The sequence below is a fragment of the Bos taurus genome, chromosome 5 (assembly GCF_002263795.3).
Source record: "Bos taurus isolate L1 Dominette 01449 registration number 42190680 breed Hereford chromosome 5, ARS-UCD2.0, whole genome shotgun sequence".
Taxonomy (NCBI): Eukaryota; Metazoa; Chordata; class Mammalia; order Artiodactyla; family Bovidae; genus Bos; species Bos taurus.
Genome location: NC_037332.1, coordinates 48708605 through 48734533, shown reverse-complemented (window position 1 = coordinate 48734533; position 25929 = coordinate 48708605). Strand labels below are relative to the sequence as shown.

At 41.2% G+C, this 25929-nt stretch overlaps 1 protein-coding gene and 1 non-coding gene across 3 annotated transcripts in view; one reads left to right on the top strand and one right to left on the bottom strand.

Moving 5' to 3' along the window:
* Positions 1-25929, bottom strand: part of WIF1 (WNT inhibitory factor 1) — a 92273-nt gene that overhangs the window by 45351 nt on the left and 20993 nt on the right. The gene's annotated exons all lie outside the window — the stretch shown is intronic.
* MIR2429 (microRNA mir-2429) lies at positions 12277-12351 on the top strand. The gene has a single exon (NR_030995.1). It is a non-coding gene; the product is annotated as a microRNA mir-2429 (primary transcript).

The window sequence follows — 25929 nt, the reverse complement described above, 5'->3', positions numbered from 1 at the left end:
CTGACTCTTTGCAAGTCAGACTGTAGCCCACCAGGCTCGTCTGACTGTAGGACTTCCCAGGCGAGAATACTGGAGTGGTTGCCATGCTCTTCTCCAGAGGATCTTCCTGACCCAGGGATCAAGCCTGCCTCTCCTGCAGCTCCTGCACTGCAGGCGGATTCTTTACTGCTGAGCCACTGGGAAGCCCATACTGACCTGTGATAGGACTTAAACCAATTTGGCCCTTAAACATGTACCACCATATATTATTAAGAAATTTTTCACATGGGTATATCATGTATTCTCATGTACATCTTGGATTCTTTGTGTTAAGAATGGGATTATATTTTTTTCCGGCACTCTACTGGAGATTCACTCAGCCTTTAAATATTTGCTGAATGAATGAATGACCTACGAGGAAGCATTCAGATGTGTAAGCCCAGTGCATCCAGAACACTCTGTTGTGGTGAAGTGGCATTAGCCTCTGATTCTACTGACAAGCAGCAGCTTCTCTGTTTTGGCAATTGGTAAATTACTTTTACGGGTCGCAAGAGTCTCTTTTATTTTGCTGTCTGGCCAGTCACCCCAGCATACATAGAGAATAGTGAAGGTTTTGGAAGAAAAGATCAAACAAACATTGACATTTGATAGCCAGCCAGTCTGGGCATAGTTTGTAACTGTTTCATGCTTGTTTAGGGACAAAACCTTGGCAATCAGGCTCCCAGAAAGAATACAAGCAAATAATATAAACAAGGTCCAGTTCTAAAACATGACTTTATCCAGTGCTCTTCTGGTTCATATTTTCTACTTGCATCTCTCCTATAAGTTACATATGTATAATTATAAAGACAAGTAATTTGTATAAATTTTAAAGTTAATTAAATTTGTGAAATTCACTCATTTGTGTCCGACTCTTTGCTACCCCATGGACTATACAGGCCATGGAATTCTCCAGGCCAGAATCCTAGAGTGGGTAACCTATCCCTTCGCCAGCGCATCTTCCTGACCCAGGAATTGAACCAGGGTCTCCCGCATTGCAGGCAGATTCTTTACCAACTGAGCTACCAAATTTGTAAAGTTGTATAAATGTACATAAACTTTGTGTTCTGTAAATTACAATATGCAATTGCAATGTCACTAAAATATCAACAATGACTTTTTTCCTGCTTTCTTTTGAAACTGGCCCTAAGAGGAATTTGCTTCAAGAACAAAAAGAAAAAGCACCTTCTCATGCAGGGTAGTTATTTCATCATGTCGCTGGCTTGGATGAAATTGACACTGAGATTAACAAGGCTTAAAGAGAATTTCAATTTGCCTAGTTCTTCTATTCTAGTAATCATTTTTTATACACCCTAGACTAGACCACAGTCAGTGGACCAGTTGAGGGAGTGAAGTTATTGGAATATAATGGTAATACTAAAACTTAAAGTCCAAGTAAACACACCCGGGACCACAAGAGTTTTGTAAACTAAAACTGGCAGGAGATCACACGCTTTGGCTTCACATGCATCTGAAATATCTAAGACATTTTCCATTTTTTCCTCCTAGGGTTTGGAACTATCCTTGCTCATGCAAACCAAAAACAGACCTGGTTATCCGACAAATCCCTGGCTAGTCACTCTCTTTTAAGAGTCCTAAAGATAGGAAAGCAATGCAATAGAGAATTAAATTGCTATTTTGTATTAGATAAAACCAAAAGTTAGGATTGCTTATTTTTTTTAATGTATTTTTTGTGGGACAGTTAAAGAGTTGACTCATTGGAAAAGACTCTGATGCTGGGAGGGATTGGGGGCAGGAGGAGAAGGGGATGACAGAGGATGAGATGGCTGGATGGCATCACTGACTCGATGGACGTGAGTCTGAGTGAACTCCGGGAGTTGGTGATGGACAGGGAGGCCTGGCGTGCTGCGATTCATGGGGTTGCAAAGAGTCGGACATGACTGAGCAACTGAACTGAACTGAACGAGGAAGTAGAAAAGCAAAGCATTAGACAATAAAAAAGGTTTTCTTAAGTTCTTTTGAAGACTGAAAAAATGGATAACAGCGTAAAGACCATGTCCAGCTTCCCTGGTGGCTCAGTCAGTAGAAAGAATATGCCTGCAATGTAGGAGACCTAGGTTCGATCCCTGGGTCGGGAATATTCCCTGGAGAAGAAAATGGCATCCCACTCCAGCATTCTTGCCTGGGAAATCCCACAGACAGAGAAGCTTCCCAGGCTATGTTCCATGGGGTTGCAAGAGTTGGACACAACTTAGTGATTAAACCACCACCACTAGCACCATAGACCATGTAGGCTCTAAAGAAAATCCTGTTCAGCACACATTCATCAGACTCCCAAAATTTTCCTTGGAAAGAGCAATGGAGGTGAGGTAAGAAATAGATGGGTCCCCAGACTGAACAGCTGGTCTTTGTCAAGTGAAATAAAATTGAAGATTTGTTCTTATTCAGACACTCGAAGGACAAAGCTAATGGCAGAAGCTGAGCTCTGCTAAAGATATAAGATGACCTTTCCTGAGGTCAAGGAAAACTTCCCTGTCTTGCACATGTGCAGGAAGGCTCCTTGGGGGTTAAAAAAGGAAGGGTCACCACCCATAATAAGTGTGGACATACTCCAACAGGCCTCTGCAGGGGGACCGTCTTAGCAAAAGGTTGCACACGTGTATTGAGCAGGGTCTATGAATCAGTCAGGTGTAAGGAAAAAATCTAATTGGCCAAAAGTAAACAAAGACCCAGAAGTACTATCCTATATAAATGATTTAAATCACTTCTTTACCATGCCCCTTTTTAGAGAGGATGCCCATGTGCTTTCTGTCTGGGTCTGCATCTCTGCCTAGCTTCTGACGTAGCTGTGCTTCTCATTCAGGATGCCCACACTCCTCTCTGGGTGTGTATTTCTGCCTTGCTTCTGTCTTAAACAAACTGCTTCTGTGCTCTCACATGTTACACTGTCTCTGATGACAAACTCTGTGCCTGTTTTTACAGTTTTTGCCTCTATGAAACATTCTTGCTTTCAAAGGAGGTAAGAGCCAGGGAAACTTTGCCTCTAGCCCCTCGTGGCCTAGCAGCTAGGATTCCTGGTTTGTATCTAGGTTTCAACTCCTGGGCACTAAGATCCCACTTTAGGACTGTTCACTGCTGTCTTTCTGAGATCACAGGCAGCAGTGGGGCCTCTGACCTCGAGGCTTCTGGGACAAGTACCTCCTTCTTAGAATAATCTTGCCCTGATTCAAACATTTGCAAAGTTATGGATCACTGCCAACCTAAAAATTAGGCCCTAAGAAGGAGGATTGTTTGGGGCAATATTGAGTGGGGTAAGGTAAGGAACATCATTCCAAGAGGTGCAGATGGCACTTTGGAGACTAGGGACAGTCTATAAGTATGGGGGGGAAACCGTGTGGAGGAACTCAGGAGCACAGCTACAATTTCTCCCAAGTACTACGACAGAAAAGTTATTGGAGACCATGGGAGGGCTAATAAAGCAGTCTGAATGGTCTTAGAGGAGATGGGAGAGGGAGGGTTCAGTTCTAACAAAGAAAAAGGAATACTTTTTCTATTTTTCCCTCCACATCTCAGGATTTATATTTGAATATATTTTTGTTAAAGCTTCAGAAGCATCACTGGGTATTCATGCATTGGCTAGGGCGGGGGAGAATGTACTAAGAGTTATTTCTTTAATAATTATTTAAAAACTGAGCAATCACACTTAGACCTCATTTATTCTTCATCAGCATCTCATCTCCTTGTTCTCTCCTTCACACAATTCACATGGCAGTGTATTTCAGCACATCACATTTTGGGGGGACATAATGACACTTACAAAATGTACCAATAAATTTGGGTAGTACACATACATATACTTCCCTGGTGGCTGAGACAGTAAAGCGTCTGTCTACAATGCGGGAGACCTGAGTTTGATCCCTGGGTCTGGAAGTTCCCTGGAGAAGGAAAAGGCAACTCACTCCAGTACTCTTGCCTAGAAAATCCCATGGACAGAGGAGCCTGGTGGCCATGGGGTCGCAAAGAGTCGGACACGACTGAGCGACTTCACTTTCACTTATACATAGCAAAGTCAATATTGTGTTTCTTCCAGAGTTCTTTATAATATATAGTTATCTCTAGAGGTATACACGGAGAAGGCGATGACACCCCACTCCAGTACTGCCTGGAAAATCCCATGGGCGGAGGAGCCTGGTAGGCTGCAGTCCATGGGGTTGCGAAGAGTTGGACACGACTAAGTGACTTCACTTTCACTTTTCACTTTCATGCATTGGAGAAGGAAATGGCAACCCACTCCAGTGTTCTTGCCTGGAGAATCCCAGGGACGGGGGAGCCTGGTGGGCTGCCGTCTATGGGGTCGCACAGAGTCGGACACGACTGAAGAGACTTAGCAGCAGCAGCAGAGGTATACATATTTCATTCTATTGATAAAAAGCGCTAAAATTTTTAATGGGCTTAGAAATATTGGGAGATATTGTCAATGATGGCTTATCCCATATTTAATATCAGGTCTTATTTTTCTTAGTTTCAGCTTCAGGTAATTTTCTTCAATTATTTAATATATTTTTCTTGAATCCACATGGACAGTATTAACTTCTTTGATAAAAATCATAAAAACCAGACTTTCCCCCTTAACTTTATGTTTTAAAAAAGATGCATCAAACTACCTTGGTAACGGCTGTGAGATAGGCCTTAATTTGACTGCTTTATTCATATAATTTCAATTTCATATACTAGAATACTATGTGACAAGATATCTTCCAATGCCCAGTTGTTCTGTTCCTACCTAAGAGCCAAACAGAAAAAAAAAAAAAATATGTAACCTCATAATTAGATTCACAGAGGCCAAAATTTACAGAACTAGTTGAGTAATCAGTTCAGTTCAGTTCAGTCGCTCAGTCGTGTCTGACTTTTTCTGACCCCATGGACTGCAGCACGCCAGGCCTCCCTGTCCATCACCAACTCCCAGAGCTTGCTCAAATTCATGTCCATCAAGTTGGTGATGTCATCTAACCATCTCATCCTCTGTCTTCCCCTTCTTTACCTGCCTTCAATCTTTCCCCAGCATCAGGGTCTTTTCCAGTGAGTCAGTTCTTCACATCAGGTGGCCAAACTATTGGAGTTTCAGCTTTAGCATCAGTCCTTCCAATGAATATTCAGGACTGATTGCCTTTAGGGTGGACTGGTTGGATCTCCTAGGAGTCCAAGGGGCTCTCAAGAGTCTTCTCCAACACCATAGTTCCAAAGCATCAATTCTTCGGTGCTCAGCCTTCTTCATAGTCCAACTCTCACATCCATACATGACCACAGGAAAAACTATAGCCTTGACTAGACGGACCTTTGTTGGCAAAGTAATGTCTCTGCTTTTTAATATGCTGTCTAGGTTGGTCATAGCTTTTCTTCCAAGGAGCAAGCATCTTTTAATTTCATGGCTATAGTCACCATCTTCAGTGATTTTGGAGCCCCCCAAAATAAAGTTTGTCACTGTTTCCATTGTTTCCCCATCTATTTGCCATGAAATGATGGGACCAGATGCCATAATCTTAGTTTTCTGAGTGTTGAGTTGTTTTTTTTTTTTTTGAATGTTGAGTTTTAAGCCAACTTTTTCACTCTCCTCTTTCACTTTTATCAAAAGGCTCTTTAGTTCTTTTTCACTTTCTGCCATAAGAATGGTGTTACCTGCATATCTGAGGTTATTGATATTTCTCCTGGCAATCTTGATTCTGGCTTGTACTTAATCCAGCCCAGCATTTCCCATGATGTACTCTGCATATAAGTGAAATAAACAGGGTGACAATATACAGCCTTGATGTACTCCTTTCCTGATTTGGAACCAGTCTGTTGTTCCATGTCTAGTTCTAACTGTTGCTTCTTGACCTGCATACAGATTTCTCAGGAGGCTTCTTGACCTGCATACAGATTTCTCAGGAGGTGGTCTGATATTCCCATCTCTTTAAGAATTTTCCAGTTTATTGTGATCCACACAGTCAAAGGCTTTGGCATAGTCAATAAAGCAAAAGTAGATGTTTTTCTGGAACCTTCTTGCTTTTTCGACGATCCAACGGATGTTGGCAATTTGATCTTTGGTTCCTCTGCCTTTTCTAAATCCAGCTTGAACATCTGGAAGTTCACAGTTCATGTACTCTTGAAGCCTGGCTTGGAGAATTTTGAACATTACTTTGCTAGTATGTGAGATGAGTGCAATTGTGTGGTAGTTTGAGCATTCTTTGGCATTGCCTTTCTTTGGGATTGGAATGAAAACTGACCTTTTCCAGTCCTGTGGCCACTACTGAGTTTTCCAAATTTGCTGGCATCTTGAGTGAAGCACTTTCACAGCATCATCTTTTAGGATTTGAAATAGCTCAACTGGAATTCTATCACCTCCACTAGCTTTGTTCATAGTGATGATTCCTAAGGCCCACTTGACTTCGCACTCCAGAATGTCTGACTCTAGCTCAGTGATCACACCATCATGGTTATCTGTGTCATTAAGATCTTTTTTACATAGTTCTTCTGTGTAGTGTTGCCACCTCTTCTTAATATCTTCAGCTTCTGTTAGGTCCCTACCATTTCTGTCCTTTATTGAGCCCATCTTTGCATGAAATGTTCCCTTGGTATCTCTAATTTTCTTGAAGAGATCACTAGTCTTTCCCATTCTATTGTTTTCCTGTATTTCTTTGCATTGTTCACTTAAGAAAGCTTTCTTATCTCTCCTTGCCATTCTTTGGAACTCTGCATTCAGATGGGTATATCTTTCCTTTTCTCCTTGCCTTTTGCGTCTCTTCTTTTCACTACTTGTAAAGCCTCTTCAAAAAACCATTTTGCCTTTTTGTATTTCTTTTTCTTAGGGATGGTCTTGATCACTGCCTCCTGTACAATGTCAGAAACCTCCATCCATAGCTCTTCAGGCACTCTGTCTATCAGATCTAGTCCCTTTAATCTATTTGTCACTTCCATTGTATAATCGTAAGGGATTTGATTTAGGTCATACCTGAATGGTCAGTGGTTTTCCCTACTTTCTTCAATTTAAGTTTGCATTTGGCAATACAGAGTTCATGATCTGAGCCATATAATCTGAGTCAGTTCCTGGTCTTATTTTTGCTGAAAGATAAGACACTGAAAGATGAACTCCCTAGGTCGGTAGTGCCCAATATGCTCCTGGAGAAGAGTGGAGAAATAACTCCAGAAAGAATGAAGAGATGGAGCCAAAGCAAAAAAAAAAAAAAAAAAAAACGTGATGTTGTAAAGAACAATACTGCATAGGAACCTAGAATGTTAGGTCCATGAATCAAGGTAAATTGGAGGTGACCAAACAGGAGATGGCAAGAGTGAACATCGACATTTTAGGAATCAGTGAACTAAAATGGACTGGAATGGGTGAATTTAACTCAGATGACCTTTATATCTACCACTGTGGGCAAGAATCCCTTAGAAGAAATGGCATAGCCCTCAAGAGAGTCCAAAATGCAGTATTTGGATACAATCTCAAAAATGACAGAACGGTCTCTGTTCGTCTCCAAGGCAAACCGTTCAATGTCACATTAATCCAAGTCTGTGCCCTGACCAGTAATGCTGAAGAAGCTGAAGTTGAACGGTTCTATGAAGACCTACAAGACCTTCTAGAACTAACACCCAAAAAAGATGTCCTTTTCATTATAGGGGACTGGAATGCAAAAGTAGAAAGTTAAGAACTACCTGGAGTAACAGGCAAGTTTGACCTTGGAGTACAAAATGAAGCAGGGCAAAGGCTAATAGAGTTTTGCCAAGAGAACACACTGGTCATAGCAAATACCCTCTTCCAACAGCACAAGAGAAGACTCTACACACGCATATCACCAGATGGTCAATACTGAAATCAGACTGATTACATTATTTGCAGCCAAACCTGGAGAAGCTCTATATAGTCGAGTAACAGTCACCACTATAAGTGTTTTTTATACTTCAGGAAAAACCATTGCCTAGAACATGTAACACAATTAGCCTTTCTAATTTTCTAGGCTCCTCTGGATATTTGCTATTTTAAATTGTTACTCATACATACACCAATCATCCCTCTTCAAGAAACAGAATCAAAGGAATTTCCTGGAGAATACTGATGCTGACAGTCCATAGTCTGAGGACTGGCTCAGTCTATGTGGCCAACTCCAGTAGTATCCAAGGACCCCTGAGCAATTCTTTTAAACATCTCTTCTCCTACACACAACAATTCCATAGACTCCTCGAAGTCCTCTGCCCATTCCTACTGTCTTCACTCAACTGATGACAATATCTTATCCACAAGACTGTTAGACAGGAATACTCTCCACTTTCCTCCATCCATCTACAAACAGGCACACCCACATTCCATCTTGCTTCCTTCCCACATCCTGAGTCTGGCAGCATCGATAATGTCATCTTCTCTCATTTATATTAATGTAATGAAAAGGTTAAAAACCCAACCCTGTCTCTACCAGGCTATCTTTCTTCCTTCCTGTCATTATGATGCTGCCAGAGGAGGCTATACTCATGGGCTTGGTTTTCTTGCCCATCAGTCTTCTGCTCACTACAATATGGCTTTTGCCCTCATTACTAACAACATGCTTTCTTAAAAGATCACTGATGACTTCCAAATTGTTAAATCCATTGAGAGCTGGACCTTGCTCCTTGGAAGAAAAACTATGACAAACCTAGGCAGCATATTAAAAAGCAGAGACATCACTTTGCTGATAAAGGTCTGTATAGTCAGAGCTATGGCTTTTCTAGTAATCATGTACAGATGTGAGAGTTGGACCATAAAGAAGGCTGAGCACTGAAGAATTGATGCTTTTGAACTGCGGTCCTGAGAAGACTCTTGATGGTCCCTTGAACAGCAAGGAGATCGAACCAGTCAAACCTAAAGTAAATTAACCCTGAATATTCACTGGAAGGACTGATGCTGAAGCTTCAATACTTTGGCTACTTGATGTGAAGAGCCGACTTATTGGAAAACAACCTGATGCTGGGAAAGACTGAGTGCAGGAGAAGCGGGTGATAGAGGATAACATGGTTGGATGGCATCCAAATCAATGATATAAGTTTGCACAAACTCTGGGAGATAGGGAAGGACAGGGAAGCCTGGCGTGGTGCAGTCTATGGGGTCACAAAGAGTCCAACAACAATTAGTGACTGAACAAACAAAAATATTCTCTTAAATGTTTTTTATTATAATCAATTTCTCTTTCTCTCTCTCTCTCTCTCTCTTTTTTTTTTTTGACCTATACATTACAACACTTTCTCTTTTCTCTCTCTTTCTCTGATGTCTTTCACTATGACCTTCACATACTTCTCCTTTTATAACTGCACCTGACGAAGAGTTCAGATGTGGGCCCAGACACCATTAGAGAATCCATAGCTTTTGTGTTTCCATAAAAATGACTGTTTTTCTGGGGAGAGTAGACCCTAGCTTTTATCACATTCTTAAAGGAGTCCATGACTCAAAAAAGGGTTAAGAATCACTGCCTTCAAGGTGAATGTTTCCAGGATACAACTTCTGGGCTCCTCTTCCTGCTTTTGCTCTCTTCTTGGGGTATCTTATCTGTTTCTCTGTCTTCAACTTACACCTATGTTTCTGTGATCTCCACATTTTTATCTCCAGTTTTTACCCTTCTTCTGAGTTCTAGATTCATGTCAACAACTATCTACAAGACAGCTCCCCTTGGACTTAACATGTTTGAACCAAACTCATTATCTTCCCAAAGAACCTCTTCACTTTTATTTCTTAAGATAGCAACAAGTCCATAACCAATTGTCCAACCTATAAATGTGTTAGTCTTTATAAACTATTCTTTCACCAATCACCTCCACAAATCCTCATTGATTTTTCAGATCTGTCCCTTTCTTTTCCTTCCCACTGTTACTACCAAAATTCAGACACTTCTCACCCATGCTGCTGTAATTGTCCCTGACCTCTCTCTCTATTAATTAATGACTCCCAGATTTATCCCCTCCAATCCACATTATCATCCAGTTTTTTCCTCTTTCATGCCAGCTGGACCACATCACTGTTCCCACTTAAAACTCTTAATGATTTCTGATCACAAGGCGGAGTTCAGTTACAGCTTTACATCAGGCTCTGCCCACAAGCTCTTCTCTCATGTCTTCCCTCACAAGGCTTTGATCCGGTGACAGCAAGTTTTGAGTCCATTAAGCTGCCATGCTTTCACACAAACCCTGCTCCCTTCTCTATGTTTGAAATGTTTACCACCTGCCTTGTCGGATATGACTGAGCGACTGAGCATGCACACTTTTGTCTACCAAGCAAACTTTGACTTAACCTTCCAGACTCAGGTAAAATGTCACCTCTTTGGTAAAACTTTTCCATTCCAGATGAATCTTTCCTGTACTTTCCCTTATCTTTACTATTGTATTTATACTAACAATCTATTTACTTGACTTCCCACTCTCCTCTGTGGCAAGAACTTTGTCTATTGTCTATTTTTATTTGAATCCCCAGTGACTAATATTATGTTGGCCAAAAAGTTCATCTGGAGTTTTTCAAAACATCTTACAGAAAAACCCAAATGAACCTTTTGGCCAACTCAATATATATTTTTGTGGCTCAAAAACTATTCTTATTTGAATCCCCAGTGACTAATATATTTTTGTGGCTCAAAAGCTTAGGTCCAATTAGTTATATCCTTAAAAAAAATAGGTAAATCATGTCTTACTATGTCTAGTCCAAGTCATGAAATTTCTGATTTTAAAGGAAACAGAAGCCCCAGTATACTTGTGAAGCTTTGACTGAGAGAGGTAGACGGGGATTCCAATCACAACTTAGCAGGAAAGGGTGACAGTGAGGCCACCAGCTACACTGGTTCTGAGCCTACTCTCCATGGAGACAGCTTCTGCTGCTGCTAAGTCGCTTCAGTCGTGTCCCACTCTGTGTGACCTCATAGACGGCAGCCCACCAGGCTCCGCCGTCCCTGGGATTCTCCAGGCAAGAACACTGGAGTGGGTTGCCATTTCCTTCTCCAGTGCATGAAAGTGAAAAGTGAAAGTGAAGTTGCTCAGTCGTGTCTGACCCTCAGTGACCCCATGGACTGCAGCCTACCAGGCCCCTCCGTCCATGGGATTTTCCAGGCAAGAGTATTGGAGTGGGGTGCCATTGCCTTCTCCAATGGAGATGGCTAGCAGTCCAAATAATATCATCCAGAGGCAGGCGTGAATTTGGGCTACAGTCAGACCAATTTGGGAGAAGGCAATGGCACCCCACTCCAGTACTCTTGCTTGGAAAATCCCATGGGCGGAGGAGCCTGGTAGGCTGCAGTCCATGGGGTCGCTAAGAGTCGGACGCGACTGAGTGACTTGACTTTGACTTTTCACTTTCATGCACTAGAGAAGGAAATGGCAACCTACTCCAGTGTTCTTGCCTGGAGAATCCCAGGAATGGGGGAGCCTGGTTGGCTGCCGTCTATGGTGTCGCACAGAATCGGACATGAGAAGCGACTTAGCAGCCGCCGCAGCAGCAGACCAACTTGGCTTGAATTCTCATCCCAGTGCTTACTAGCTGGCCTTGGGCAAAGTCTTAGCCTCTTATTCTTTCAACCCGTATTCCTGAGTGTGCCAGGCACCGGGCATTGTGTATGCCTCCAGTGCCGAGGTACAAAACCAGTATTTGTCCTTATGGAGTTTGCAGGCTAGAAGGGAGTTGATGAAATAATTAAGACTGTGATAAAGTACTTCAGAGTAGAAGTGTGTAGTGCTTTGAGAATATGTAATTTGACTTCGCTGGGCTTCCCAGGTGGCACTAGTGGTAAAGAAGGCATGGCAACCCACTCCAGTATTCTCGCCTGGAGAATCCCATGGAAGAAGAGCCTGGCAGGCTGCAGTCCAGAGGGTTGCACAGAGTGGGACACGACTGAAGAGACTTAGCACGTACACACAGAGGCTCAAGAAAGGCTTGCCTGACTTCTGCCGCATAAGTGGAAGTTAAACAGCTGAAAGAGGGAACAGCGCTTTCGGCAGTGGAAAGGCCAGGTGAGGAAGCTCTGACAGAACTTTGGCAAGCATGAGGAACCGGAGGGAGGCCAGCCCCTGCTTCACAGCAGTTGCAAGGATTAAAATAAGTACCATGTGTAAAGTAGGTAGCCAATGTTGGCACATAGTAAGCATTCAACAAATATTAGGATTATGCAAGTCCCTTATTGATGGGGTGTGGCAGCAAAAGTTTCTAAACAGTGGGAGAACCCACAGGTAGAAAGAAGCAGTCTGGAGGTTTCTGGATGGTTGGGGTGGGAGGAATGAAATCAAACCATCCTGAAGGACATCAGCCATGAGCTGAGGTGACAGAAGAGTTCAAAAGGGAAGCAGTGGCTGAGAAAATAGTCTAAAAACTTTTCCCTTTTTTTGCTTTTTGCAGACATGCATTTACAGTCCATGTTATCATACATGGCAAAATTGCAATTACCTTATTTCTTTAGCTTAAAAACAAGTTAGAAATGCTTATCAAAGTATTAATTTAGATATGGTTAAAATAGGATGTTTTATATTTTATGTGATGTTTACCACAATAAAATTTTTTTAACTTTTTTCCTACAAATTATAGTATATCTGTAAAATGGAATATTATGTTTCTATTTAACACACTAAGGTATAGCTACAAAAAATATTAATTTAGAAGACAGAAGAGAAAGTGAAACTACACCACAAAGATGTAATCTACAAAATCTAGGTTATGGGAACCTCTATAGGCCAAAAACCTAGTCTCCTCAACAAAGATTTGAAGCAATTTAAAAAAGGAGAGCAATGAAGGCCAAACACAGATTACATGAGACCTAAAAGACTTAGTCCAACTCTCACATCCATACATGACTACTAGAAAAAGCATAGCCTTGACTAGACGGACCTTGCTGACAAAGTAATGTCTCTGTTCTTTTAATATGCTGTGAGAGTTGGACTATAAAGAAAGCTGAGCACCAAAGAATTGATGCTTTTGAACTGTGGTATCAGAGAAGACTCTTGAGAGTCCCTTGGACTGCAAGGAGATCCAATCAGTCCATCCTAAAGGAGATCAGTCCTGGGTGTTCATTGGAAGGACTGATGTTGAAGCTGAAACTCCAATACTTTGGCCACTTGATGCAAAGAGCTGACTCATTTGAAAAGACCCTGATGGTGGGAAAGACTGAGGGCAGGAGGAGAAGGGGACGACAGAGAATGAGATGGTTGGATGGCATCACCAACTCAATGGACATGAGTTTGGGTAGACTCCAGGAGTTGGTGATGGACAGGGAGGCCTGGTGTGCTGCGGTTCATGGGGTTGCAAAGAGTCGGACACGACTAAGCGACTGAACTAAACTGAAAAGACTTAACCAATCACAATGTGTGGACCTTATTCTGGATCCTTATTCAAATAAAGAAATCTTTAAAAATGTATGATGTTTCTGAGAGATAGTAGGAAATGTAAACACTAACCAGATGTTTGTCTATATTAGAGAATTATTTTTACTAGTTTTGTAGGGGAATTGTAGTTATCTTTATAGCAACATACTAAAATATTTATGGATGAAGTGATATACCACCTGAAATTGTTTCAAAATGCTATGGGGAGAGGAAGTAGGTACAGAGTATAGATAAAACAAGACCAGCCAAAGTTAATAATTCTTGAATTTGGATGATGGACACATGGGTGTTCATTTTACTATTCTGTCTATATTTGTATATGTTTAAAATTTTCCATAATAAAAAGCTTTTTAAAAAAGAAAACAAAATCTCATATTGACATCTGTGTGGAGTGAATAAGCTTCAATTCACAGAGAATAACACACCCCAAGTGATACAGCAGAGTTTCCCTGCCAGTCCAGTGCTTCCAATACAGGGGGCACAGGTTCGATCCCTGGTTGGGGAAATAAGATCCCATATGTGGCACAGCAAAACACACACACACACACACACACACACACACACAATGAAACTTCATTCTCAAGTGCTAACCCTCTGGCTGGATGTTCATAACCAAGGCTCCCCCGCCTCTCTCATCCAGACACACCAGCTTCCTTGCTGCTGCCTTAGCGTGCCAGGCACCTTCCCGCCTGGGGAGCTGGGCACTAACTATTCCTTCTGCTAGGGTGCTTGCCCCTCAGATATGCACACAGTTACACCCTGAATTTTATTCAAGTAAAATGCCATCTCATCCAAGCAACCTTGCTCATACCTCCTCTCTGAAATAACAACTCCCACCATGCATATTCTTATTTTCTGCTTATAATTTCCCACATAACACTTATCATTACTTGACCTATGTCCACTTAAACTTTTTATATCTCCTATTCACCACATGGAAAGTCAGCCCCATGAGGGCCAACACTTCACCTCTCTTCTCTGCTGCATCCCTACCTCCTCAAGCAGTGCCTGCTGCATTGCAAGTGCTCAGTCAACTCACAGGATGAAGGAGAAATGGAAGGAATAAAGATCAGCTACATACAATCATCTATTCTTCTGTTTATGTTTCAATTTGGAGAAGATTTTGTTATTAATTAATCAGAATTAATTTACTTTAAAACCTTTGCCATCGTCAGAGCTGTTGGCTGAAATGGAGCCATAAGGTAAAAGGCAAGATCTAGGAAAATTAAACATGCTTTTGGAAATATACACACAGTATAATTTAACCACAGTATCATTTTTATCTGTTGTGTGACTTCTGTTCAAATTGAAATATAGGAAATTGGTCGTATGGGAGAAAACATTACATTTAGTTTAAGCAGAAGCAAGACAATCAACTCTGCATCCATTGGTTTTGCATCCATGGATTCAACCAACCACTGATGGAAAATGGATGAAGCTGCAGATATAGAAGGCCAACTGTGTTCATTGCACTGCGCCATCATATATGCTAATGGGTAGAACATCATCAATTTGGGTGTTCATGGGGGCTCCTGGATACTCCCCAGGTGGTGCTAGTGAAAAAGAACCTACTTTCCAATGCAAGAGACACAAGAGACGTGGGTTCAATCCCTGGGTCAGGAAGATCCCCTGGAGAAGGGCATGGCAACCCACTCTAGTATTCTTGCCTGGAAAATCCCATGGGCAGATGAGCCTTGTGGGTAGTAGTCCATGGGGTCACAAAAAGTCGGACATGACCGAAGTGACTTAGCACATGCAACCAACACCCTGTGGATACTTATACCCTTAAGTAAGTTCAGTCAAGTAGTAGTTTCTTGAAGACAGAGGCAAAGACGACTTCTGTAGTTCTTACCTTGTCTAACACTGTAGATGATATAGGCAATAAATACTACTGACTTAAACCAGTACTATATATATATATATATCTGTTGTTGTTTTTGTCAGAAAAGTGTCTGTATCAATACAAGTAGGTGAATATGAGGATGAGAAGTCTTGTAAATAATTGAACAAGTATCTGGGAGAAGAGTACGCCAGCACAAGGAATGCTGCTGCTGCTGCTAAGTCACGTCAGTCGTGTCCGACTCTGTGCGACCCCATAGACAGCACCCCACCAGGCTCCCCCGTCCCTGGGATTCTCCAGGCAAGAACACTGGAGTGGGTTGCCATTTCCTTCTCCAATGCATGAAAGTGAAGAGTAAAAGTGAAGTCGCTCAGTCGTGTCCGACTCTTAGTGACCCCATGGACTGCAGCCTACCAGGCTCCTGTGTCCATGGGATTTTCCAGGCAAGAGTACTGGAGTGGGGTCCCATTGCCTTCTCCGGCACAAGGAATGGTGAGCGCCAAATCCCTTGGCCGGGATGGGACATAGGACAATCAGGAAACAGCACGGAAGCCAATGTGGCAAGACCAGAGCAGACTGGGCACTGTGATTATGGGAGCCCAGATGGGACGGAAAGCATTGCCCTGGCACAGGCAAAGGTGCCAGATGCTCCCAGAGGAGGGACTCAGGAAAACTGCCCTTAATAACAAGATCAGCTCTAACCATCCTCTGGAGGTTAACTGTGTTTGACGTGGGTGACACTGACACCCTACCTTGCATCTCGTCTCACTATTTTGTGGCCCTCCCACCTGCACCCTGGGCATCCAGCCCAGGAGGAGGTCTAGTGAGAACAGTCAGCCGTGGTGCCTTTCAGGTCCCAGCTAAGGGCGGGGAGGAGTTTTAACTATGAGTACAGGTTTACTACTACACAGAAATGGATATTTTGATTACTGAAATGAGAACAGTTTTAGCACTAATCAGAAGACATTTTATTATCTCTGGCTGACGAGCAAAATTCCAGGATCTGCCTGAGGATTTGTCCAAAGGTCTAGGAGAAAGAAGCCCACATAGTAGATTTGGAGGTGCTGTTGTGAAAAAGACTGCTCTATGGCGTTTTGCTTATTTGCTGTAATAGTTTTAAGTCCTTAGATCCTTACAGAAGGATTTTTAAGAGCCAAAGACAGGACACCGCATTTTCCATTTGAGTGTAAGCCAACCACACAGCCTCTCATTTTGCCCACTTAAAACACGTCAGAAGATTAGCACCATTCTGAACCTTCCTTTATTACTAATTGTTATGTTACATAGTTGCTTTTTCATTTCTAAAAGTTATTTCCTGTAGATTAGTTATCTACAGGATAATAAAATGTCCTCTGATTAGTGCTAAAACTGTTTTCATTTCAGTAATCAAAATACCTATTTCTATGTAGTAGTAAACATGTATTCATAGTTAAAATTCCTCCCCGCCCTTAACTAGAACTTGAAAAGCACCGTGGCTGACTGTAGTTCCTCTTCTGAGAGGTAAACCGAGTTAAGGATAAGCACTGTCTTCCCAAGCACTGTGAATGTGCTTTACAGGTAAAATAAACAGTTACGAGGCAAATGCAAGCAGACTCCACAGTCAGCCAAGCTGATTCATTTAAAAAAAAAAAAAAAAAAGCACATTAAAGCTGAATCAACTGTCATCTTTCCATGATGACTGTTGATCTGATGTGATGAGAGAAAGTTCACACACGTGGATGAGTCCACTGGGCTCCCTGATGGTCTGGGACATCGTTAACTCATAGACTGATTCTGGCCCTGGTTCAAACTTCTAAGCCTTTGTTCTTGGGGCTCAGAGGATGGCTTTGAAGTTCAGGATAAAGCTCTTCTAACACACCATTACCAAAGAATAACCTTTTGATTATGATCTCATGAAAGTCTAATCAATAACTTACATAAGTTACAACCATGGCAAACAGTGACGATCCTGTAATTGGACCTTTATGAATTCCATATGTTACAATCTCGGCATTAGCTAGCAGTCTTGCATAATACATGTATCTCTTCCCCAAACACAGCCGCTGAACTTTTTTAAAAGGCTATGAAACTTTTCACAGCTACCGAAAAGAGTTCAGCCTTGAACTCTCTGGGCCCTTAAACTAGGGTGTGGGTACCTAGCGGGTAGGAATTTGGGGAAAGCTTAAAAGGCTACTTCCTCCAAATCCAACAGACACTCATTTGTGTAAAGCAATTAAATCAAAGCCAATAACTTTTTACTTAATTGCATGGCTTGTGTGCTTTGAAAAAAATATTATCAGGGGAATAAAAGTCTTCTCCAACAAATCACTGTTAAAACATAAATGCAAACTCTATTCATTCAGCAAAAGGCATACTCTCATGTGAAGTTCTCAAATAACCTGGACTTGGCAAGGAAGCCATTATGTCATTATTTATAGTATCTAAGATTTATATTTACTTCTAGCTCTCTCTCATTAAGCTAAATTACATTATTACTAAATTTTAAAATGTGGGTGTTCAGTGTAGCTTCACTAGCTTCACTTTGGGTGGAAGGGCAGTAGCAAATGAGAGAAGATTTGGAAAGGAAAGTACCTAATCCAGAGCCATGGGAGTTAAATACAAACAAAACAAATCCAGAGTTTTCTGATCTATGTAAGGGGACAAGGAAGTCTAAATTGAAGGAACACTTGATGACAGAATAAAAGATATCCAAAGATCAGTCCTACCTTTTTGGACTAAACATCAGATCTTTAAAGAGAAATGAGAATATAAAGCCAAAAGCAATGGCAAAGAGAGGACACGTCACAGGAGTTGTTTTTGCATGTTGGCCCCTTCCTCAAAACTATTACTACCCCGGCCCAGTGTCACCTATTCAGTTTCATTACCAGTAACCACGATTTTTTTCCTTTTGCAATATATTTTAAAGTTGCCAAATCTATTTCCTAGCAAATGTATATATGCCATTAGATGCCTTAGTTCAAAATAGCACTGCTAAATCTTTGTAACTCTACTGCTATTGTATAGAATGTCTCCACTTGCAAATGTTACTAGCTTTCAAATTAAAATTTGAATTACTAACTCACAATGCATTCATTGTACCCATCTACGAAGAAATATGATATCTGGCTTTATATCTCCTCTATTTGATTACAATTCCTAAAGGCTGAGACCATAATTGTTTAGCAAATCTCTTTTAAATGGTTTAATGTCATTTTATAAAAGTAAATTCAAATATCTTGTGCATGCACACACATACAGAAAGGGATGATCAAAGCAGGCCATAACATCAATGGAAGAAGGATCCGGCTTTTAACTTCTTCAGTTTGATTTTTTTTTTTTAAGAAAATATCAGTGAGCTTATTTTGGTCCAGGTTCAATTCCTGGGTAGGGAATTAAGATGTCGCTTCACGCCCCCTCTCATTGCAGCCTTGCTGAGATCAGTCCCCAGTTGTGACAGAGGATAACAGGTTACATAAGGAGGAAAAGACAGACCAATAGGAAAACTGTATGTATGCAAATCAGCAGAGCTTATATGATCTGAATCATGATTTGCGTGAATGTGTGGAAATTAAAAATTCAGGAGGGGCTCGATTAACTTCAAAAATGTCCTTGGTTCTGGGCTCCCCTTCTGTGGCATTGGTACAAGACCTCTCACCGGTTGCCTGGGAGCAGGACTCAACATCCTGGGACTGCCCTGGTGGTCCAGTGGCTAAGACTCCACGCTCCCAAGGCAGGGGGCTTGGGTTTGAGCCCTGGTCAAGGAACTAGATCCCCATGTGCCACAACTCACAGTTAACTAAAAGATCCCATATGCTGTAGCTAAGACCCTTTCAGGAGGGGAAAAAAAGAATGGCTCTGGAAATTACAAGCAGATCAGCATCAATATCTCTCTTTTAATAGCTAAAGGGATAAGCTAGACATCAACGTAGAGTCACAAGGCACAAATAGTGCCTGACTTAACTGATGATTTTCCTTTAGAGAGAGCACAGGAAACGATGGAGAGAGTCTACTTTTATTTCAGAATCACTATGGATTCCTTCCCACAACTGGGACATCTAGCCTTTCTATCATGCTATGGAATGGTGACACAATCAAACTAAGAGGTATGCCCAAAGCATAAACCTATAGAAGGCTAGTCTGCACACTGGTGTTTCACTCAAACTGATCTTGGAAAACCAACCACTTAGATATTCTTATTCTTTTAGAAACAAAATGTGAAGTTGCTCACAACAGCTGTAGACTTTCTTAAATCAAGTAGATTTTAACACACTGCAGGACAGAAGTGTCCACATCTTAACCTATTTTAATTGGTTAAATTAAATAAAACATTATTAAAACTAGAATAAAATATGCCAACCACTAAAGCATAATGGGGCAATTGAAACTAGGCAAATCAATCTAGAAAATCATAGCTTATCACAACCTGAATTTGAGTAAGCAATTTCATGCTATACAAAAGGTCAACTTGATTATGAAACCTATTGTGTGCAAAAATCCTTTCGTGCCATGCATTAAATATAATACTACTATTTATTTAAATTATATGAATCCAAAATTTCAGAGAAACATACAAAAAGCTTACTAAAGCTATTTAAAATGGCTTATGAAAGCTGCTTTTGAAAATTAAGTATTACTTTTCTAATTTTGTTTTTTGTCTTTAATTCTTACAAGGCTTTTTTTCTTTCTTTCTTTTTACATATCAGTATGGGAAACTAGTCTCTGATGTCAGTGACTTTTTTCTAAATGGCTGTCCTTAAGGGTACAACAAAAAGAAGTGAGATTTCATTGTAGTAAGTGAGATTCTGGATGGATAGGAAGTGTGGGCCATCAATATGATGAAAGTCTGGATAGCCAAAATGATGGGGGAGTTCTTACAGAGGCACTTGAAGATTCACGCTGCAATGCTTCCTGTGAGAGGCTGAGCTCCCTTCCAGCTCTGCTAAGCTATGGCTGACCTTGAAAGTGTCTTTGTTCACAAGCAGCTTCTCTGTCAACATTTCCTCCCCACTCCTGTCTGGACTGGTGCACTGGCTCCTTCTTGTTTCGACTTTTTCCACTCCCAAACTTTGTCATTTGTTCATGCTACTCTTCCTGAGCCCCCCAAAACTGCTTTATTCTGGGAAAAAAAATCCTCCCATACATTTATTTCTAAGTTATCTCACTCCCACAGAACTCTTTCCATCAGCTTTTTTTTTTAGAGTCATCTTGGCATTATCCCTTATATTTCTGTCCCGAGTGTTTTCCCTCAATTTGCTTTGGTTGAGCCGTATCACTTTTCATACTATTAGAGGAAATGAAAGTAACAGAAGTTCTAGTACCATGGGGGGAAATCATGTTTATTAAATGGAAGAAGGAAGGAAAAGGGGAGAGGCTGTAATTCTAAGATTGGTGGCTTCTAGGGGAAAGAATTTAGCCCCAGGAAAAGCCAACATTCTAAAATGAAATGAGAGAAGGACAACAGAACATAAGGGTCACTACACGTTGTGCTGACATGATGACTTTCTTCCTTCTTAGGCAGTGGACAAAAGACAAAGCCAATCCTTTGCCTTTCAAAGTCAAGTAAAAACAGTGCTATGTTTAAAGATATATATGATCTGACTACTAAAAACTTTTCAGCTCTCATTGAAAAACCTTTATCTATAGTTTCTTTTGATGCTGTTGGAATCTCCACAATTCAGGATCTCAGAGAGCTCTGTAAACAGGTCAGTCTTCATAAAGCGCCCCCTCTAAGGTAAAATGGTAGAACATGGTAGCTTTGAGCTGGAAGAATGCCAGGAGATCATGTGGGGAAATTGAAGGTCATAGAGGTTAGGTTATATTTCCAAGGTCAGCACTGGCAGAACTGGACCAGCATGTTTTCCATGATATCACACTGCCTCCCTAACAACCATTTCCATGATGCTAACGTTGAAATGAAAGGGGAAAAACCCACACTGATACTAGCCTAGGATTTGGGGGACTGCCATCATTAAATATCCACCGTGTCCTAGGCACTGTGTTGGATGAAACATACGATGGCCAGAGCTGAGCAGCATCTGTAAGGATTCCATCCAACTGCTGCCCCCAAATTGAACTTTAAAGTGTGTGTGTGTATGTGTGTGTGTTTATTGGACTGGATAACAAAGTTGCAGGTGTAGAAAACAAACTTATGGTTACCGGGGAGAAAGGGGGAGGGATAAATTGGGAAATTGGGATTGACACATACACGCTACTATATACAAAATATATTACAAATAAAAATATGTTGTATAACATAGGGAGCTACTCAATATTCTGTAATGGCCTATGTAGGAAAAGAATCTTTAAAAGAGTAGATATATGTATATGTATAACTGATTCACTGTGATGTACAGCAGAAACTAACACAATATTGTAAATCAACTATATTCCAATAATTTTAATTAAAAATTAATCAATAAAAAGCAAAAAAAAATAAATAAATAAAATTGATGAGAATGACAAAAAAAAAAAAGAACAGATCAACAGATTTTCTTGACTCCATCCCGGCAGAAAAATTGTAGGCAATTCTTTCCTTCCACATTTTACGGGACCATTGAATTGTGATGTGGTGATGCTACTACACCTTTTCACAGCTGAAAGATTCAGAGTGAAACAAAGTGGAAAGCTCTGCTCTGGCTGTCAGCAGATGTGTGCTCTTTGGCCAGCTCTGTGGCTAGCTTTCTCTGTGATCCTCAGAAAGTCAGTCATCATCTCTGGTCTTGAATTTTCTCATCAGAAAAATAAGGTGTCTGAGGAATCTTTAAGATTCCTTCTCTTTTAAGAGTTTATCATTCTAGGTGGAGGCAGTTCTTGACAAATTCTTCCAGGGTTGAACCTAGAGTCTGAACACTTGGCCATTTCTCTTCTGTTCACCATGTGTTCTTGTAGTTCATCCTGCATAGATAACTAGATGGAGAACTGGGCTCAGTGAAGAGTTAGTTCTTGAACTTACAGTTACCAGGGGAAGGATGGGGGGTGGTGGGGAAGGGATAGTTACGGAGATTGTGATCAACATGCACACACTGCTATATTTAAAATATAAACCAACAAGGTCCTACTGTGTAGCACAGGGAATGTTGCTCAGTGTTATAGGCAGCCTGGATGGGAGGGGAGTTTGGGGAGAATGGATACATGTATATGTATGGCTGATTCCCTTTGCTGTCCACCTGAAACTATCACAACATTGTTAATCGGCTATGCTCCAATATATAATATAAAGTTTAAAAATTTGATATATATATATATATATATATATATGTTTTTAAAAAATAGTTCTCAATGTTAAAGCCATGGCATATCAGCTCTGTGCTCTTAGTGATTGGAGACTCATGATTCATTAGAGTCATCCTTGCAGAGTGTATGGAGACATGGATATTTGACACACAGACATCCTTGTTCGCACATTTTTGTCTTTATCAATGTCTGGGTTCTTCAAAGTGCAGAGACACATTTTGATAAGCAAGTAAATAGATGACTTAGAACGAGGGAGCCAATGGGGTGGCTGAGAACGCTTATGCCCATTTCTCTTCTGTTCATCATGTGTTCACATAGGAGATCTCAGAGAAGCATGGGAAGAGCTCCTGCCTTCGAAGTGGCTGCAGAAGATGCTCACAACAGAGAGGCCAGCAGTTTATAAATCATTATTTGAATCTACCTACCAGGTTTTAGTTCCCCCCTGAACATTGTATTCCACAGAGAGCACATTCAGCAGAAGTTAACACGCTTTAAAGGCTAACATGCAGAGTATTTACTCAGATATCAAGACTGCTGAATCAAGTGAAACCAGTTCTTTAGCTGCCCGAGCACTTTCTCTTAAATACTCCCCCTTCCACTCTTTCCCCTTCTACCCACTTGGATGTTCAGCTCTGATAAGCAAATTTACTTTGTCTTCTCTGTTACCAAACACCCATAGTGAAGTGAAGTGAAAATCGCCCAGTTGTGTCCAACTCTTTGCAACCCCATGGATATAGTCCATGGAATTCTCCAGGCCTGAATAATGGACTGGGTAACCTTTCTCTTTTCCAGGGGATCTTCCCAACCCAGGGATCGAACCCAGGTCTCCCACATTACAGGTAGATTCTTTACCAGCTGAGCCATAAGGGAAGCCCAAGAATATGGGAGTGGGTAGCCTATTCCTTCTCCAGTGGATATTTCAACCCAGGAATCAAACCAGGGTTCCCTTATTTTGATAAATATAGCAAACTATGCGGAGAAGGCAATGGCACCCCACTCCAGTACTCCTGCCTGGAAAATCCCATGGATGGAGGAGCCTGGTAGGCTGCAGTCCATGGGGTCCCTGAGGGTCGGACACGACTGAGTGACTTCACTTTCACTTTTCACTTTCATGCACTAGAGAAGGAAATGGCAACCCACTCCAGTGTTCTTGTCTGGAGAATCCCAGGGACAGGGGAGTCTGGTGGGCTGCCATCTATGGGGTCACACAGAGTCGGACACGACTGAAGTGACTTAGTGGCAGCAGCAGCAGTAGCAGCAGCAAACTATGACATTCTTCCTTGTAGAAAGTGCTATCTTCTAGCTACTAATGATAGTAACTCTCTAAGCTTTGAAGTTGATCTACTTGCTAATTCCCCTCTACCTTGTCCCAATCAAAAGTGACAAAACTTTACCACAGAGTGTTGGGAGAAAAAATTACTTAATATCTGTTTAGAAAAAAATGTAATGAGTATACATGCAAAAATAAATATTCCAATCACTATTTCAAAATATTTTTGGATAAATATTTCTAAATATCTATATGAAACAGGCAGAGAAACTCATAAATATTTATTCATAGTCACTGAAAATTCATAGAAAATGTGCTTTGTTGCTATGTTAAAGGAATTACCTGGTTTATTCTTTAGAAATTACCTACTAGTTTTGTGTTTTTAGATTCAGTTCACTTCAGTCACTCAGTTGTGTCCGACTCTTTGCGACCCCATGAATCGCAGCACGCCAGGCCACCCTGTCCATCACTAACTCCCAGAGTTCACCCAAACTCATGTGTGTCAAGTTGGTGATGCCATCCAGCCATCTCATCCTCTGTCATACCCTTCTCCTCCTGCCCCCAATCCCTCCCAGCATCTGGGTCTTTTCCATTGAGTCAACTCTTCGCATGAGGTGGCCAAAGTATTGAAGTTTCAGCCTCAGCATCAGTCCTTCCAATGAACACCCAGGACTGATCTCCTTTAGGATGGACTGGTTGGATCTCCTTGCAGTCCAAGGGACTCTCAAGAGTCTTCTCCAACACCACAGTCCAAAAGCATCAATTCTTTGGTGCTCAGCCTTCTTCACAGTCCAACTCTCACATCCATACATGACCACTGGAAAAACCAGAGCCTTGATCAGACGGACCTTTGTTGGCAAAGTAGTATCTCTGCTTTTTAATATGCTATCTCCATTGGTCATAACTTTCCTTCCAAGGAGTAGGCGTCTTTTAATTTTCATGTCTTTTAATTTCAGTGTCATAAAGTCTGACACTGTTTCCACTGTTTCCCCATCTATTTCCCATGAAGTGATGGGACCAGATGCCATGATCTTTGCTTTCTGAATATAGAGCTTTAAGCCAACTTTTTCACTCTCCTCTTTCACTTTCATCAAGAGGCTTTTTAGTTCCTCTTCACTTTCTGCCATAAGGGTGGTGTCACCTGCATATCTGAGGTGATTGATATTTCTCCCGGCAATCTTGATTCCATCTTGTGCTTCTTCCAGCCCAGCATTTCTCATGATGTATTCTGCATAGAAGTTAAGCAGGGTGACAATATACAGCCTTGACGTACTCCTTTTCCTATTTGGAACCAGTCTGTTGTTCTATATCCAGTTCTAACTGTTGCTTCCTGACCTGCATATAGGTTTCTCAAGAGGCAGGTCAGGCGGTCTGGTATTCCCATCTCTTTCAGAATTTTCCAGTTTATTGTGATCCACACAATCAAAGGCTTTGGCATAGTCAATAAAGCAGAAATAGATGTTTTTCTGGAACTTTCTTGCCTTTTTGATGATCCAGCAGATGTTGGCAATTTGATCTCTGGTTCCTCTGCCTTTTCTAAATCCAGTTTGAACATCTGGAAGTTCATGGTTCACGTATTGCTGAAGCCTGGCTTGGAGAATTTTGAGCATTACTTTACTAGCGTATGAGATGAGTGCAATTGTGTGGTAGTTTGAGCATTCTTTGGCATTATTTTTAGATTAGAAGTATAATTTTAATTAATATCTATCTGAAGAGCTATTTCCACAGTTAATAACCACCCCTATGAGGCGGTGTTGACCTTGGAGGGCTTCACATCCCTGTGTGGAAAGGAGAGTTGCTTACTGCTCCCCCACTGCCCCCTACAGTAGGAAATTCCCGCTGAGGTGAATTGGTTAGAACTTAGCAAAATGCAGGCTAAAATCAACCTCCATCAGTACCATTTAGAAAACTTCATTTGGAGGTTTAGAAATACGCCACAAAAGGACACTGAAAAGGACACCCTTGCCTAATTGTGTTTGAAATGTGTAGCTATGACAAGTGCTGTCTTCCATCCACAGCCACAGTGTATGTGCCAAGAGCCTGTCCAAGGATATTCCAGTTGCTCTGACACAGAATTCCACTTGTGGAATTCAGTCCTAAGGGACAGTTTTATTCATACTATTAATCCTAATATGGAAAAACTTTTATGCATCAAGATGCCCTTCACAGAGTAATTTATATAGTGAAAAACTATCTAGAGACATAATCAAAACAGGAGAATATTTAAATAAACCAGAGAACAAACATAATAACATGTGAAACTGCTCCCACTTGT